The 16,949-nt window shown below is 38.0% G+C and overlaps 1 pseudogene; it reads right to left on the bottom strand.

Annotated features, from left to right (window-relative positions):
- Positions 1-7,487: 7,487 nt before the first annotated feature.
- LOC114494813 lies at positions 7,488-7,976 on the bottom strand (annotated as a pseudogene).
- Positions 7,977-16,949: the final 8,973 nt, after the last annotated feature.

The following is a 16,949-nucleotide window of genomic DNA, read 5'->3' as shown; positions in this document are numbered from 1 at the left end:
AATGATATAAAATGTGAATACAAAAATCAGAATTTGAAAATCTTTGGGAAATACTAGAAATAAAGGGACAAATAATTCAGAAATGAAGACTAAACTATAATAAACACAAAGGCACATAGACAACAGATAATGCCTTAAGGGAAATAAAATTTAAAAAGGAGAATGGCTTTAGAAATCAGAAATAGTATAGAAAGGATTGGTGGGAAAATATCAATTTTAGAGATTTAAAAATATCAGAACATATATACTGAACAAAATTATATGAAAAATACTTTGCTGAAAACAATGATTAAGAACTACACATTGAAAAACACCCTGCCTACCTGAGAACATTACCCCAGATATAAACTTTGGTGTTGGCTATCTAAACAAAAACAAGTGACTTGTAAAGAGCAAGACTAAATTTAGCACTATGCCAGGAAGATGACACATTTAAAACATTTGTGGTGGGAAAAAAGTAAAAGATTTTGCATCCAACAAAACTTTTTTTTCCCCAAGTATAAAAATCATTGCTCAGACATTCTCAACATGTAAGACTTCAGGAAACATACTTCCCTTGAGTGTTTCCAGAGGAGTAGACTAGTGAATATGCTCAGACAAGGTAAATAACTAGAACTGTGTTAACATAAAGTCTGTGGTGAGCATTCAATTTGACACCCCATCACTAGAACAAAGGGCTGACTAGGTTTATTGCTGGAAGCTTAGCTCATGGGGTGGATTTCCCCTCATCACTGTCTTGCAGCAGTCCAGTTTTGGCTTACAGCAACAAGTCAGTTTGATCCATTTGAGAACCGAGTCTGGATTTTTTTTTTCCTCCTCCTTTGAACTCCAATGAAGTCATAGGTTGTGAGTTGAGAGGGGGAGGGAGATGTTAGTTTCTTGGAGGTAAGTGATGTGGGATTCTGGGCCATGTTTTCATGAAATTTGGAGCCTCTAGACATGCTTGGGCCCCATCCTAAATGTACCATTGTTTCTTAATATTCTGGCTCAGTCTTGTGTCTTGGTGGATCTGACAATGCCCAGCTTATGATGGGCAGCTCTGGTCACACAGTTATGCTATGATGTAAGTAATGGTTAGGTGGGAAATCACTTGTTCCAATGCACCCTCTCACTTTCTTCTTTGGGCCCCCCTAAAATCATCTTAAGTCATCTGAAAAATGCTTTGAAGCATTTTTCCCATGTATATTTTGTGTTGTCTCCAAAATCTAGAATCCTACCAAGTGCTGTATCTCTTTGTTAGCGGTAGGAGGAGCAAACCAAGTAAATTCATCCTTCAGGCAGGAATGTCTCAGTGTGCCCCTGACCACTTGGCCCCTCGTAACTTCACCAGTATGATAAGCTGAACTGTTGTGGTGCATCAACTATCCTCTGGCATATGTGTGCCTTACCAGGAAGTCCAGAACATTTTCCACTTATTTCTGCAGGTTAAACGGACATGATGCCATCACCTTAGGCCAGCACACTGTCCAAGTGATCGAGAGTTCTGGCTGTATTACAGCATGCCCAAGACAGACATGGGCCAAGATTCCGTCTATCACCTGGCTTCCTTATGGCCTTGCTGTAACAGGAACCGTGAGGAACATTTTGGTTCATCAGTGTCAACTAAGACCTTATATCTAACAGCCCTTAAAATATCTGGGTATTCCTCTTCAGTGTACAGTTACTTAGAAAAATGAAGATGACCTGGGAGAATTGCTACTGTGTAACTAATTTTGGCCTTTAAAATTCCTTCCTTAATTGGAACTGGCCTCCCATTTAGTCTGTCAAAGAATTGACTCCCATCTGGAAACAGCTCTGTGGTCACTGATGTCAGTGTTCTGCATGTGTGCTCTTGATCTATTAAAATTATATGTAGACCAATACTTTGGTGACTTTCTTTGCCTTCCTCCTTTTAAGAACTCATTTTATTGACCAAATAAATATACAAAGTTAAAATACAACTTAATGAATAATTGGGTAACCCCGTCAAGAATTTTAACAGCCTGTCTCCACATGCTCCATTTTAATCTCCACCCCACAAAAATAAGTACTTTTACAACTATTTAAATGGTTTTATTATCCAAATGTGCATTCCTAAATACTATAATTTGCCCTTTAAAAAATGATGTCTTTAATGAAGGAGAACTTCCCTAAAATGACAAAGGAAATAGACTTCTGGGAAGTCTGGGAAGCTCAGAGAGTCCCAAAGAAGTTGGATCCAAGGAAGCACACACCAAGGCACATCAAAGTCATGAAAGTTATGAAAGACAGGGAGCTACTTCCAAGATTACTCTATCCATCAAAGAAAGCTATCATTTAGAATGGGAGGGCAGATAAAGTGCTTCCCAGATAAGGTCATGTTAAAGGAGTGCTTCATCACCAAGCCCTTATCATGTAAAATGTTAAAAGGACTTATCTAAGAAAAAGATAAAACATCAGTAAAATTATAACAAATTCACAAATAACAACTGAACCTAAAAAACAAAGATGAAAACAACTAGAACAGGAACAGAATCATAGAAAGGGAGATCACATGAAGAATTATTAGTGGGGGGTGGGGGGAGAGTGGGGGAAAAGGTGCAGGGAATAAGCAGCATAAATGGTACGTACAAAATAGACAGGGGGAGGTTAAGAATAGTATAGGAAATGGAGAAGCCAAAGAACTTACATGTATGGCCCATGGACTAAGGTGGGGGGATGCTGGCGGCGGGGGGGGGGGCAGCGTAGGGTGGAGGGGAATAGAGGGGAGAAAAAAAGGACAACTATAATAGCATAATCAATAAAATATATTTTAAAAAGTGATCTTTTAAGTCTATTTATCTGCAGGTCCTCCATGCATTCTTTTCTTTCTTTAAACTTTATTGTTGAAGAATCAGTATCATTTGATGCACAAGATTTACCACACTTGGGATCTACCGATTGTATACTCCTGAAGTTCTGCGTGTTCTTCAGTGTTGGGTAGTTTTCGAATTGACAGATGGATCCAAAGACTTGATCAGATTCAGGTTTGATCTCTTGTCAAAACTGTAGCTAATGCTGTTTTCTTTTTATCAAGGCCGCATTAATTTATTTGGGGGTTAAAAAGGGTGATACTCTAATTTTATCATATTTAGTAGCATTTTTATGAAAGCACTTACCCTTCGTTTGTATTTTGTTACCAATAGTGTAGATAATATAGAAAAAACAGAATATGTACTTAAAATGTTTCAAGTTAATGAATTGGTTCCTAATTCTCTGGAGATGACTAATAAATTTATTTTACATTAGGTTCTTGAATTACATTGTTTTCCTTACAACATTAATGAGGTAACTTAGGAACTTAACTCATTTATATCAATTGGCCTATGGTAAAATTGGTTTCACTTTATGTTTTGCTTAATATTGCAGAACCTACCAATGATGTTAACTGAAGACTTACTGTATTTAGTTATTAACTGGAATTAAGGATATTTGATAGTTTTAGTCCAGTATTACAAATACATTGAAGCACAAATCATCCCATCTCTAGGAGTTTCTTTGTTAGCTCAAGTTGGCTCCTGAGTCCTTTTTTTAAATTGTATTTTTTCTATTTCCATTGATCCCCCTTATACTGCCCTCCCCGCTGCAGTCACCACACTGTTGTCTGTGTCCACGACTTCTTTGTTTTTTGCTCAATCCCTCTACCCGCTAATTCCCCCAACCCTGAGCTGTCATCTTGCTCTCTGTCTGTGTTTTGCTTGTTAGTTCAGTTTGTTCATTAAATTCCATATATGAGTGAAATCATATGGTATTTGTCTTTCTTTGACTGGCTTATTTCACTTAGTATAATGTTCTCCTGAAGCATCCATGCTGTTGCAGAAAGTAAAAATTTCCTTTTTTTACAGCTGAGTAATAGTCCATTGTGGAAATGTCCCATAGTTGTTTTGTCTACTCATCTATTGACGGACCCCTGCATTGCTTCCAAATCTTGGCGATTGTAAATAATGTTGCAATGAACAGGGGTGCATATAGTCTTTTGAGTTGGTGTCTCAGGTTACTTTGGATAAATTGCCAGAATCACAGTAGCTGGGTTATAAGGCAGTTCCATTTTTACTTTTTTGAGGTAATCCATACTGTTTTCCACAGTGGCTGCACCAGTCTGCATTCCCACCAACAGTGCAAAAGGGTTCCCCTTTCTCCACATCCTTGCAAGAACTTGTTGTTTGTTGATTTATTGAAGATAGCCATTCTGACCAGTGTGAGGTAATGCCTCATTGTGGTTTTAATTTGCATTTCTCTGATGATTGCCGACACTGAGCATCTTTCCATATGCCTATTGAAACTTCTAGTCATCTGGTAATTTCTTTGCTATGAAAAGATGTTCTATGATCACTTTGTTAAATTTTCTGCTGCATCCCTAAAATTAGCCATTTCTCCAGTAAGCCTTAGTTCTTTTTAGAGAAAATAACTAAAAAAAAAAAGATTTTTTTTTATTTTTAAAGAGAAGGGGAGGGAGGGAGAAAGAGAAATATTGATCAGTGCCCAACTGGGGACCTAGCCTGTAACCCAGGCATGTGCCCTGACTGGTTTGTGGGACAATGCCCAACCCACTGAGCCATACCAGTAAGGGGTGGGGCCGATAACTTTTTACACCATAATCTGGGTACTTGAAATTGCTTGTTTCTACTAAGTTATTTAATAAAGTACTTCATGAGCTCATACTGATAGAACTCAAATGCAACACTATAGATTATTATTATTACTATAACTTGTAAACATTTTCTGTGTTCTACTCATATCCTAGAATTGTGGTTTCACAATATGTAGGTAATGCCAACTGCCAAGAACACACAATGGAAGAAGGATAGTTTCTTAATGAAGGGTGCTGGGAAACTGGATATTCCTCTGCAGAAGAATGAAACTGAACTCTTATATCACACTGTGCAGGGGTGGGCAAACGTACGTTTACAGTTCATGTGGAAAAGACATGCAGATTATTACGTTAGCTTTATTAACTCTTCTCTGTACTCAAAACTGTAAACCTATTTTGTCCACCCCAAATACAAAAACTAATGTGAATTAAAGGCTTAAATGTATGACATGGAACTGTGAAACTCCTAGGTGAGAATATTTTGGTATTTCCTGACGTTATTTAGGTTGGTTGTCAGGAAGGAGATAAAGCAAAACTTTCTATTGTCCTGAACCAGTCTCGGTTTGTAAAATCACACCCACTTTAACTTCATCTCTGTTCACAAGGTCTTAGGACTGTGAGCTGAATTCACGAGGGGTAGAATATTAACACAAACTAAATGGCAACATCATATTGTACTCAGAATTGCTTTTGCTAATAGGCCAAATTTATCTCCCTGACAGTCTTCCCTCAGTATAGCTTCTCAGGAGACTGTTGTTGAAATTTGAACATTAGGTAAGTGTCTAGGAACATTGAAATGAATAACATTTGAAACCATGGGTTCTTGAGGGCAGGCAGTATAGTGAAACTTTGATTTAAAGGCCCCCTATTCACTCTCCTCTGGTCCTGTGGAAGAGAGGACAGAAGTGTGTGTGCACGCGTGCCTACGTGTAGAGCTGGATGTTTTTCAGATGGAGAACTACGGTGTTTTATTTCCAGCTATATATTTTTTACCAATTAAAGAAATGTAGTAATGTATTTAGGAGCTGTAATTCACAAAGAACTTCATTGCTGAGTAAAAATGCAGGAATTTGTAGCTACAAAGTTTTCAGTTAAATTCCTCATTCGTTTCTGAAATGTTTTTGCGTTTTCCCCAAAATGTATTATCAGGTCCTCATAAACAGTCCTTTCCCTTCCACCCTTCCTCTTGCTGCCTGATCTTGGCAGGCAGTTCTTGATCATTCGTCAAATGTTTATTGGGTACTTATTATGTCTTATGTTTTATGTTAGGTATTGGAGGTTGAGTAGAAATAAGACATGGGACTTCGATCTTTTTTCTGGGACTCAAAATGATTAATTTACTTAGTGTCTCCTTTTTGCCTCCCCCCACCCTTTTTACCCTTATGTAGCCAGGGCTCACCATATTCACCCTTTAGTCTCACTGCACTTCTAGGTTATCGAACCCCCATCTTTCCAATACTATGAAGAAAGAATAATAGGAAAAAAGAAAAAAAGGTTCTTTTGCATTGATTTTTAAAACAGAGTTTAACTTTGAAACCTAGCCTTATTCATCTACTAATTGACAATTAAAGGAAAGTTTATGGCCATAAACAAATCTTGAGCTAGGTGACATTTATTTTGATTGCTTGTGTGTGTGGGGGGAGGGGGTGCTTGGCCTTGTGTCTTGTAACTTAAAATTTTTTTTTATTGTTCAGTGACAGTTGTCCCCATTTTCCCCCATTACTCTCCACTGCCCTACCTAGCCCCCTCCCATGTTCAAGTCTCCCCCCTCCTGTTATCCTTGTCGGTGGGTCCTTTATGCTTGTTCCTTGTCTAACTCTTCCTTATCTCAGACTTCCAGTGTAACTTAAATGGCAAACACTCTGTATACTTTGTTTCTTCCATTCACAATATTGATACTTCATGTTTTGATAGTATAGGGAATGGTGAATCTCTGTTTCAGGTTTCAGTTCCTGTGAATTGATTAGCAGTGGCCCTGATTTAGGACATGCAGACATTCCAGGGAGTTACAAAATTAGCCTTAAATATGAAACTCTTATCACTCAAGTGTTAACACTTTCCATTGAATTTTTTTTTTATCCCAATTGCAAGAAGAGCTAAATTAGAAGTAAAATAGACTAGTGTTTGTGTTTTTTCAGACATTGTTGGTCCAGACAGGCTTTAGAAGGGTTGGGATTTCTACTTGATGTAGAAAACTGATAGATGTTAAAATTCTTAACAAGTTTGTAAGACTTTTGAATGTTAATGAAGCAAAGGTGTGGATATCATAACTCTGATCCAGTTTTGAAAATTAACCACAGGTTAGTAAATAAGTTGAGTCAAAATTATTTTAACTTACAATCTTTAGGTTATTAAATGGTAATGATTTAAACTGAAAATAATCCCTTTGACATAATTTTAAATGCTTTCCTAAGTGGATAGCTCTCTGACTGTAATACTCATTTTCTTGACTTGATGTCTTTACATTAATTTCAGTAAGCATTCTGATCACTTACGCAGTTTAGATTACTGTATCACTTACTACTAGGTTAATTTAAAGTAGTGGTTAAGCCCTGGCCAGTGTGGCTTAATTGGTTGGGCATTGTCCAGCAAATTGAAAGGTCATGGGTTTGATTCCTGGTCAGGGCACATGTCTGGGTTGTAGGTTTGTTCCCCAGTTGGGGGGTGTGTGGAAGGCAGCCAATTGATGTTTCTCTCTCACATTGATGTTTTTCTTCCTCTCTTTCTCCCTCAGTTCCCCTTTCTCTAAAATGTAAGTAAAGAATAAAAGTAGTGGTTAAAGTTCATGGAATCTTAGAATTTGCACTCTATAATGATTAAGAGCATGATTTTGGAGTGAGACTTTTTAACTCATCTCTGTTTACTAGCTATCCAACCTTGCACAGATTGCTTAACCTTTTTCTTTTTCCTTTTTTTTTTTTTTTGCAGAATTTTAAGGTTTTATTAACACAAATACAATGTGCACACAATCTATCTATTCATTTTCTTCACTGCACAGCCTGGCATTGGAATTGGTGACTATGATGGCCAGCTGGGCTGCTCTTTCCACAATGGCTCTGTGGTTGTTTGAGGAGACGTTGTGAGCAATCTCAGCACAGTAAGATTTGTTGCACATCAGCAGCACTTCAAGCTCCTTGACATTATGGACCGGGAACTTTAGAAAACCACTGGGCAGCATGTGCTATGTTTTCTTGTTGCTCCCATAACCAGTGTTCAGCATCAATACCTGGTCCTTGAATCTTCAGCGTACCCGATTGTCAGTGCCTCTCGGTTTCCACCAGTTCCTCTTAATTTTGACATAACGGTCTGACTGGTGCCAAATGAACTTCTTGGTCCTCTTTTTGACAATCTTGGGTTACACGAGGGGTCTGAGGGCTGCCACCTCCATAGGCAGCGCCGAGGAAGAGAGTGCTGCTTAACCTTTTTCTCATGTGTCTCAGCCTCACAATAAAATGGTGCCAATGATAGTATTTTCTTCATAGAATTGCAAGATCCAATATGAATGCAGTAAATATTTTTAGAATACTGCCTGACATGTACTAAGCACCCATCAAACATTAACTTACTAAGTAGTCTGCAAATGTAATTAATATGCTTGGTAATTAGCCTCATTTTAAAAAAAGAGCATGTGATAAATTAAAGATGGCTGCAAATATTTTTGAATTATATTTTACTGACTATGCTATTACAGTTGTCCTAATTTTTCCCCCTTTGCGGCCATCCATCCAGCACCCTCTACTCCCTCAGGCAGTCCCCACACTGTAGTCCATGGGTCATGAGTATAAGTTCTTTGACTACTCCCATTCCTACACTATACTTTACATCCCCATGACTATTCTGTAACTACCTATTTGTACTTCTTAATCCCTTCACCTCTTCACCCATTTCCCCATACCCGCCTTCCATCTAGCAACCATCAAAATGCTTCTGTGTCCCTGATCCTATCTGTTCTTTTTGTTTGCTTAGTTTGTTTTTTAGATTCAATTGTTCATACATATGTATTTATTGCCACTTTATTGTTCATAGTTTTGATCTTTTTAAAAATAAGTCCCACTAGCATTTCATAAAATAATGGTTTGGTGATAATGAACTCCTTTAGTTTTTTTCTTGTCTGGGAAGCTCTTTATCTGCCCCTTGCTCAGTAGAACAAGTTTGGGTGTAAGTCTCCACTTTTCATGACTTTGAATATTTCTTGCCAATCCTTTCTAGCCTGCAAAGTTTCTCATGAGAAGTCAGCTGACAGTCTTATGGGAACTCCCCTATAGGTAACTAACTGCTTTTCTCTTGCTGCTTTTAAGATTCTCTATTTATCTTTAACCTTTGGCTTTTTAATTACAATGTGCCTTACAGTGGACCTCTTTGCATCCACCTTGTCTGGGATTCTGTGTTTCCTGGACTTGTATGTCTATTTCCTTCACCAAATTAGAGATGTTTTCTTTCATTATTTTTTCAGATAAATTTCCAATTCTTGCTCTTCCTCTTTCTCCTTCTAGCACCCCTATGATGTGAAGGTTGGAGTGCTTGAAGTTGTCCCAGAGGCTCCTTACACTATTCTTGTTTTTATTGGGGGGGGAGTACTTTTTTTTTCTTGTTCTGATTGGTTGTTTTTGCTTCCTTATGTTCCAGATCATTGATTTGATTCTTGGCTTCATCCACTCTACTGTTGTTTCCCTGTAAATTGTTCTTTATTTCAATTAGTGTATCCTTTATTTCTGACTGAATGTCTGTTTTTGACATTCCTTGCCCTTGAGAGATAGGATCTATTTCTGTGTGTGTGTGTGTGTGTGTGTGTGTGTGTGTTAACCACTATAGTATAGGGGAAGTGATGCTATGCCATTTCCAGAAATAGCCTGTAAAAGAGGACAAGCGACTTCTGCCTTGGTCTCTTGTAGTCCTGATCTGTGGGAGAGATGGAAAGAATCTGAGGCTACATGCGGTGGGAAAGGGCCTCCACCGAACCCAGCCTTCCTGTTGACCAAGGCACCAAACATGTCACAGACTGGTTATGCCCAGCTCAGCTGCCAGCTCAGTATCACCAGGAGCCCATTCATATTACGTGGAACTGGAGAATTACCCAGCCAAGCCTTGCTTTACTTTCTTCTTCACGAGATTTTGAGCTATAATAAAATGGTAGTGGTTTTAAGCTACTAAGCTTTAAAACAGGTGGTAGGTTGCAAAGCAACTGGAACAGAGGATAGTAACATAGAATACATCAATGGTTTACCAAAGGTCACTTTGATGTATACCTGTGGCAATAGGGCAGAAACCAAGATTCTTTACTTTAGAGTCCGTGTTGTGGAATTATGGCATATTTTATTTAATAATTACGTTATTTGATTTTTTAAGTCAGTTAAATTTAAGATGTGCTGGAGTACGGAAGTGCTTGAAATGACTCTTGGATTCCAATTGTAAAAGAATGTGTTTCAAAAAGCATAATGAACAACTTATAACCAAATAAATGAATTATTTTGGCCGTAATAAAATTTACGTAAAAATTTATAGTATATGAAGGATTATATTAACATAAATCACTGCAAACATTTGTTAATCACGAGTACTTAAATATTATTAAAGGTTGCTGAATTCTTCATATAGTTTGTGCTAACACTTACTATCTAGGCTTACTTAGGCTTAGGGAAATTCTTGAGACAAAAAGGCATCTCTGGCTCAGAGGACACGTGTATCTGTTTCAGCTCCAAGTTTGTGCCAGCTGGGAGAAATACCAGGGTGTGTGTGCAGGCACAGAGACAGTGACACTGGAGGGACTCAGCTGTTTTCTAAGAGATGGGTCAGTAAAACAGGCTCCTTTGGAGACTTTGGGTCACATCTTAAATTATCAGGTTATTTCTCAACTACTCAGTGGAAGATATTTTATGAACTTCAACTGTCTATCTTCTTTTGGTTTCTTAGAAGTAGCTGTTAAAAATCTTGCAGAATCAGTTTTCGAAGGGAAGTTTCAAATGGAATTGAAATAGATTTTTTATTATTGAAAACTGTTCATGTTCCTAATACATCAGAAATGTAACTCAAACTGCAGATGTACCTCCATCTGGTGGTGACTCTCAGAAGTGTCCAACATGAAAAACTTCAGAGGAAGCTGGAAAGTCAGATAAAAAGCATTTGTTGTCTTTACGTTTTTGGAAATATTGACAACTTTTTAATATCTTTGTTCCTTTCTGCCTTCTTTTTTTTTTTGAGGCTTGATTTTAGTCTTACTGTACATATTTATTTTTATCATAAAGGATCAAAAAAAATTTTTGAGGAAGTGGACAGGTATAAATAAGTCATTTTTCTTTTTCAGAGTTTTCTTTTGAGCCAGAATGAAAGGGTTAATGATCTTGAATTGAAATATGGGAACACTGAGTTGGGTCATTGATTTAAAAAGAAGATATTAGTAAAGATCAAGAAGATATAGTTCAGTATTTCAAGCAGCTCTACTGTTTATATGACCTACAAAAAGAACCATAGGTTGTATTCACCTGTAATCCCGCAAATCACTCAGTATTTGGAAAACTGTTCTACAACCAATTCAAGTAATGTTTATTGAGTTCCCAGTATGCGCTAGGGCCTTGGATGCATCAGAGGAGTAGACAGGTCCCCACCCCTGTGGAGGTAACGTGTTAGCAGAAAGAAACATCAGGACATAATCATGGTAAGTAAATTACAGAGTAAGGTGGTAATAGGTGCTATGGGCAAAAGTGATCAGAAATCTTGGAATATTAAACAGGGCACTCATGATAGGCCCCACTGAGAAGGCGAGATACGAGCAAAAACTTAGAGGGGATGACGTTGTTCGCAGAGTGGAATCTGGGGAAGAGCATTCCAGGCAGAGGGGACAGCAAGGACCAAGGCAGGAGTTTACCTGGTGTGTTCAAGGAATGGCACGAAGGAGGCTAGAGGTGAGAGCAAGGGGAAGAGAGGCATAGGAAGAGAGATGAGAGGGAGTGGGGGCTTAGATCACATGGGATCTTCAAAACCTTTATAAATATTTTGGCTTTTACTCTTTGTGGTAGGCAGAATAATGGCCCCCAGTGATGTCAATGTCCTCATCCCAGAACCTGTGCATATGTTACATTCTGTGGAAAGGGAACCACAGATACGATGAACAATATAGACCTTGAGATGGAGAGATTATCATTGATTATTCAGGTGGGTCCAGTGTAGTCACATTAACCCTCAAACTTGGAGCAATTCCCCTAAGTCAGAGACAGAGCCCCAGGAAAGTGGGAACAGCTTTCACCTGGCAGCCAGCAAGGAAACAGACAACTGTCCTACAATGGCAGACAGCTGTTCTACAATGGCAGAAAACTGAATCCAACAACCAGAACGAGCAGTGAAACTGATTCTCTACTCAAGTGTCCTTGATTTTGGCCTTGTGTGACTGTAAGCAGACTCATCTGAGCTCGCTGGACTTCTGACCTGTGGGGTCTGTAAAATAGTTTCTGTTAATTTGATTTGACAGTAATAGAAAACGAATACACTTTGAAATGGAGTGACTGGATACTCTTGAGTAGAAGTGTATCATGATGTGAATTATGTCCTTTTTATTTATGTAAATTTCTGTAATCTGTTGACAACACAAGTGGTTTTTACAATCTCTTAGGGTAATCACCTTTCAGCTCTGGTTGTTAAAAGGCTGAGTAATTTATATCCTTGATATCAGACACCTGTGATAGGCAGCATACTGGCTCCCAAAGGTGTTGGCATCCTATATTTTGACAGTTTGAAAAGCCTTTTACACTTTCTGAATATATATATTCTCCAGAAACTCAGATTAATATGATTTAGAATAATTCAATAAATACAAAATTATTTAATTCATTTAGGGAAAAAATTAATCCCTATTAGCAAAGCCAAGCCTGAATTACCTCTTAAGCCAATCCTAACCCCTCTACTGTATTTCTCTATTTTTGAATTTTTCCTTCCCACAGACTAAGTCCTCATTAAAACTAAAGTTATTAAGTGAGGGATAAAACAATATTATTGTCTTCAAGCTTTTGTGTCAATGTTTCTTAAAATTTGTGTCTATTTTCCTCAGTATTCCATTTTGACTGCTCAGGCAGCAGCAGCATATGAGTTTTGTGACTCAATCATCAATTAATAACTGTCTTCTAAATTTGTATTGGAATAGTAGTTGAATAAAACCCAGCTCCATGTGAGACAACACATTTCAACCTGGGACCACAGACTTCCAATCAACTATGGATTAAGAAGTTACAGCTGTGGGAAAAGACTAAGGAAAACCTCTGGGCCAATATGCAGAAAGGCTGAAAATAGGCCTGAGCGGTTTCTAATAGATTCTTTTTCTAAAAAAATGTTGTAGAAGCTTTATTTGCAGTAGCTAAAACCTAGAGCAACCCAGATGCCCTTCAATGGGTTAAACAGTGGTACATACTAGTCAGTAATAATAATGAGCACGCTACTGATGCAACAACCTGGGTGAGTCTCCGGAGAAATATCCTGAGTGAAGCAGGCCAGTCACAAAAGGCTATAAAACTGTATGATTTCATTTGTATGGTATACTAGAAATGACAAAATTACAGAAATGGGAAGCAGATTAGTGGTTGCGGGACATTACAAAGAAGGAGGAAGGGGTACAAGAGGGAAGAGGTTACGGCTCAGAAAGGACAACATGAGGTGTGGTTCGGTGATGGAAATGCCCTGCATCTTGACTATTAACATCAATATACAGGGAGTGGTTTTGCACTGAAGTTTTGCAAGATTCTACAATCGGAGAAACTGGGTACAAGGTACATGGAATCTCTAGTATTTCTCATAATTACATGTGAATCTATCATTATCTCAAAATAAAAAGTTTAATTTTTAAAAAATGGTTCTTTGATCTCTTCCAACGTTGGGCATCAATGTCCTGAGGTTGACTGCTATGCACTTGCCTCTATGTGAAGAACTCATTGTGCTCATGTGTTCAGGTTTCTGAGGGTCACATTTCATCCATGACAAATTCAGTAAGACATCTAGTCTGTCAAGACTGGAGAACTTTGGAAATACCCAACCTTGACATTTGCCATATTATTTTCCACTTGCAAATGTCTGAATTCTAATATTTCAAGGATGAATTCGAGTCCCACTTTGCCAATGAAGTCCTATGCCGCCACCCTCAGGATCCTTGATTTTCCTTTCTCTGAAGGCCTCCGGCACTCTTCATACCTGTGATGTCTGGTGTAGGTCGCTAGCTTCCCACGGCTGTGGAGTACAGAAATGCACTAGTGCCAGTTGAGAGCTGCTGTAATAATTCTGAGCTCCAGCCCTAGGGCAGCAGCTCAGAAGACACCAGGGACAAACAGGGAGGAATTGACTTGTACTGCCTCGGGGTGAGATCTGGAGAAGCAGCTTTCTTCCAAACAGAAGTGCAGGCAGTGGTATGTAAACATTTTTAGTGAGAAACTTCCATGCTTCTGGACAGGACACATCCTCTTTGTGGTAAAATGCTGGGCACAATATAAATATGCTGCATCCATAGTAATTTGTGAACTAAAAAATATGATGTTACTTTACCTGAGATGAAGTTCATTTATGCATTGAACATTGCACCAAACATTAAGGCAATTGGTTCTCTAAGGATCAGTAAAATCTGTTCACATTAAATCTTTAACCTAATGCATCTTATAGCAGCAAGTTCCCATTGCCACTGAAAACCCAACTCAAATGTGACATTGTCAGATTTAAGTTAAAACTTTTGAAATATTAATGATTGATATTTTGACTAATTAGGAAAGAAGAATTAATACTATGAAGTACTGAAAATAAAGGAGATCGTCCTGGCTGAGTAGCTCAGTTGGTTAGAGCATTGTCCAGATACACCAAGGTTGCAGGTTCGATCTCTGATCAGGGCTCATACAAAAATCAACCAATGCATGCATAAATAAGTGGAACAAATCAGTGTGCTTCTCTATTTTTTCTTGCTCTCTCAAAATCAATAAACAATTTTTAAAAAAAACATGAAGAAAATAAAGAAGACTGAGGACTTGTAAAATTTGGGGTAAACTTAAGAAAAATGAATCCAGAGGCTTCACTCAGAGAATTATTTGGGGGACCCAGACTCCATTGTCATTATGCAAGCCAGACAGCATTAGCTAAGGTAGGTCTGTAGAATATCAAATTTGTATTCTACAAATTTTGAAATGCTGTACATTAGTGCCCCCTTAACTGTGATTTTGCCTTTCATGGTTTCAGTTACCTGTGGTCCACCTTGGTTAGAAACTATTAAATAGAAAATTCCAGAAATAAACCATGTGTTTTACATTGTGCAGTGTTTTGAGTAGTGTGATGAAATCTCACGTGATGTTTTGCTCTCTCCATCCAGCCCCTCCCAGAATGTAAATCATCCTTTCATCAGTGTCTCCACCTGGCCCATAGCTCCTGGCCCTGAGTCACTGAGTAGCCTTCTAGGTTATCAGATGGACTGTCTTGGTATCACAGTGCTTCTGTACAAGTCACTTATTTTAGGTAATGCCCCAAAGTGGAAAAGCAGTGGTTCTGGCAATTCGGATAGCCAAGAGAAGTGGTAAAAGTGGTTCCTTTCAGTGACAAGGTGAGTTCAGAAAAATAAGATATTTAAAAAGAATTTTTAAATGTGTTAATTGAGTTTAGAGAGAGAGAAACATCCATGTGAGAAACATTGGGGAATTAAGCCTGCAACCTACATCTGTGCCCTAATCGGGAATTGAATCCCCAACCTTAGGGTGTAGGGATGATGCTCAAATGGAGCCACACTGGCAAGGGCCAAAATAAGATACTTTGAGAGAGACCACATTCACATTAACTTTTATTACAGTGTCTCGTTAGAATTGCTTTATTTTATTATTAGTTGTTTATTGTTAATCTCTTTGTTGAATTTCTAAATTAAACTGTATCATAGGTACATATGCATAGGAGGAAATTGTGTTATACATAGGGGTCAGTACTATCCATGGTTTCAGGCATCCAGGGGGTTGTTGGAACACGTTCCTCATGGATGAGAGGGAGACCACTGTAAAATACTACTGTATTTTAATGTTCATGAAGTTAAAAGTAATTTAAAATTCATGTTAGGCTTTCTCTTTGACCTATGGGTTATTCAGAAATGTGTTGTTTACTTTTCATGAATTTGAGGATTTCCCAGATACCTTTCTCTTCCTGATTTCTGGTTCTGTGATCTGAGAATGCTCTTGTATGATCTCTGTTGTTTTAAGTTGCATAAGATTGTTTTATGACATTGAATATAGTTTCTTGTTGCATATTTCCTATATACTTGGAAATTATTGGGAATTGACCATATATTAGAATGTTTCAAGATGGCACAAAAATGAAATAGTGTGTGAAATCACACAAAAAAGCCTAGTTATTCACCTTGTGACCATTTCCCCTTGCAATGTGACTTTGCAGCTTCTTGCATCACAAAGTGGGGTTCAGTTCCCAACCCCTGGAATCTGGGATGATCTAGTGAGTTGCTTTGGTCAATGGAATTAATGGAAATAGTAGTGTGAAAGTCCCAAGTCTGAGCCTCAAGAAGCCTTGTGCTCTTTTCTCTCTCAAAACACTGCCATCAGGATTAGAACTAGCCTGGGTAAGCCTAACAGACACTGAGAGAATAGGTAGGAAAAAGCTCAGTGATCCCAGATATTTTGAATCAACCCAAACCTGGTGGGATGCTGAGACTAGAACTGCCTAGCTGACTGACAGACTTAGGTGAAACAATAAATGGTTGTTATTTTAACACTCTACATTTTGGGATAATTTATTATGTAGCATTACTGTGACAACTAATAATTGATACATAGCTCACACCTAAATATAGTTACCCAAAGTATGCTTACATGGAAACATATATAGACACTAAAAAAAGTTACAAGTACTTTCGGGTAATTTAGATTCAAGGTATCAAAAATTATGTGGTGACAAAAGGTCGTGTTTCCTCCAAAAGGCACCTCTTCCTTATCCCACCTTTGATCACCTACATCCATAAAAATACACCCTAATGCTTCTGAAAATAATACATATTTCCCAAACAGGGGAAAATGCAAGTTTAATGTAATGAAGAGTGTGGACTCCAGATACAGATTTTTGTACCCACTAGGTACATGATCTGATCGTGGGAGATGACATTTATGTCTATCACATAGGACTATCAAAAGAGTTCATTAAATAAATAGATATAAAGGGCTTAGAATAGCACATGGCATACAGTAAATACAATAGTACCGTACATGGTAAGTAAGCTCTTCTCAGTATTGTTAAAAGCAGGCTTTCTCTTAGCTTATGTACTTAAAAATTACTTCATAAAGAGCTCAGTTCTCAAATAATTTTGCTAGTGAGTTGGATAAGTCTTAATGTGTTTAAAGCATTTTATTCCATTTCCAAC

This window comes from Phyllostomus discolor, chromosome 4 (assembly GCF_004126475.2).
Source record: "Phyllostomus discolor isolate MPI-MPIP mPhyDis1 chromosome 4, mPhyDis1.pri.v3, whole genome shotgun sequence".
Classification (NCBI taxonomy): domain Eukaryota; kingdom Metazoa; phylum Chordata; class Mammalia; order Chiroptera; family Phyllostomidae; genus Phyllostomus; species Phyllostomus discolor.
The sequence above is the reverse complement of the archived record's forward strand: the minus strand, read 5'-3'. Positions and strand labels throughout refer to the sequence as shown.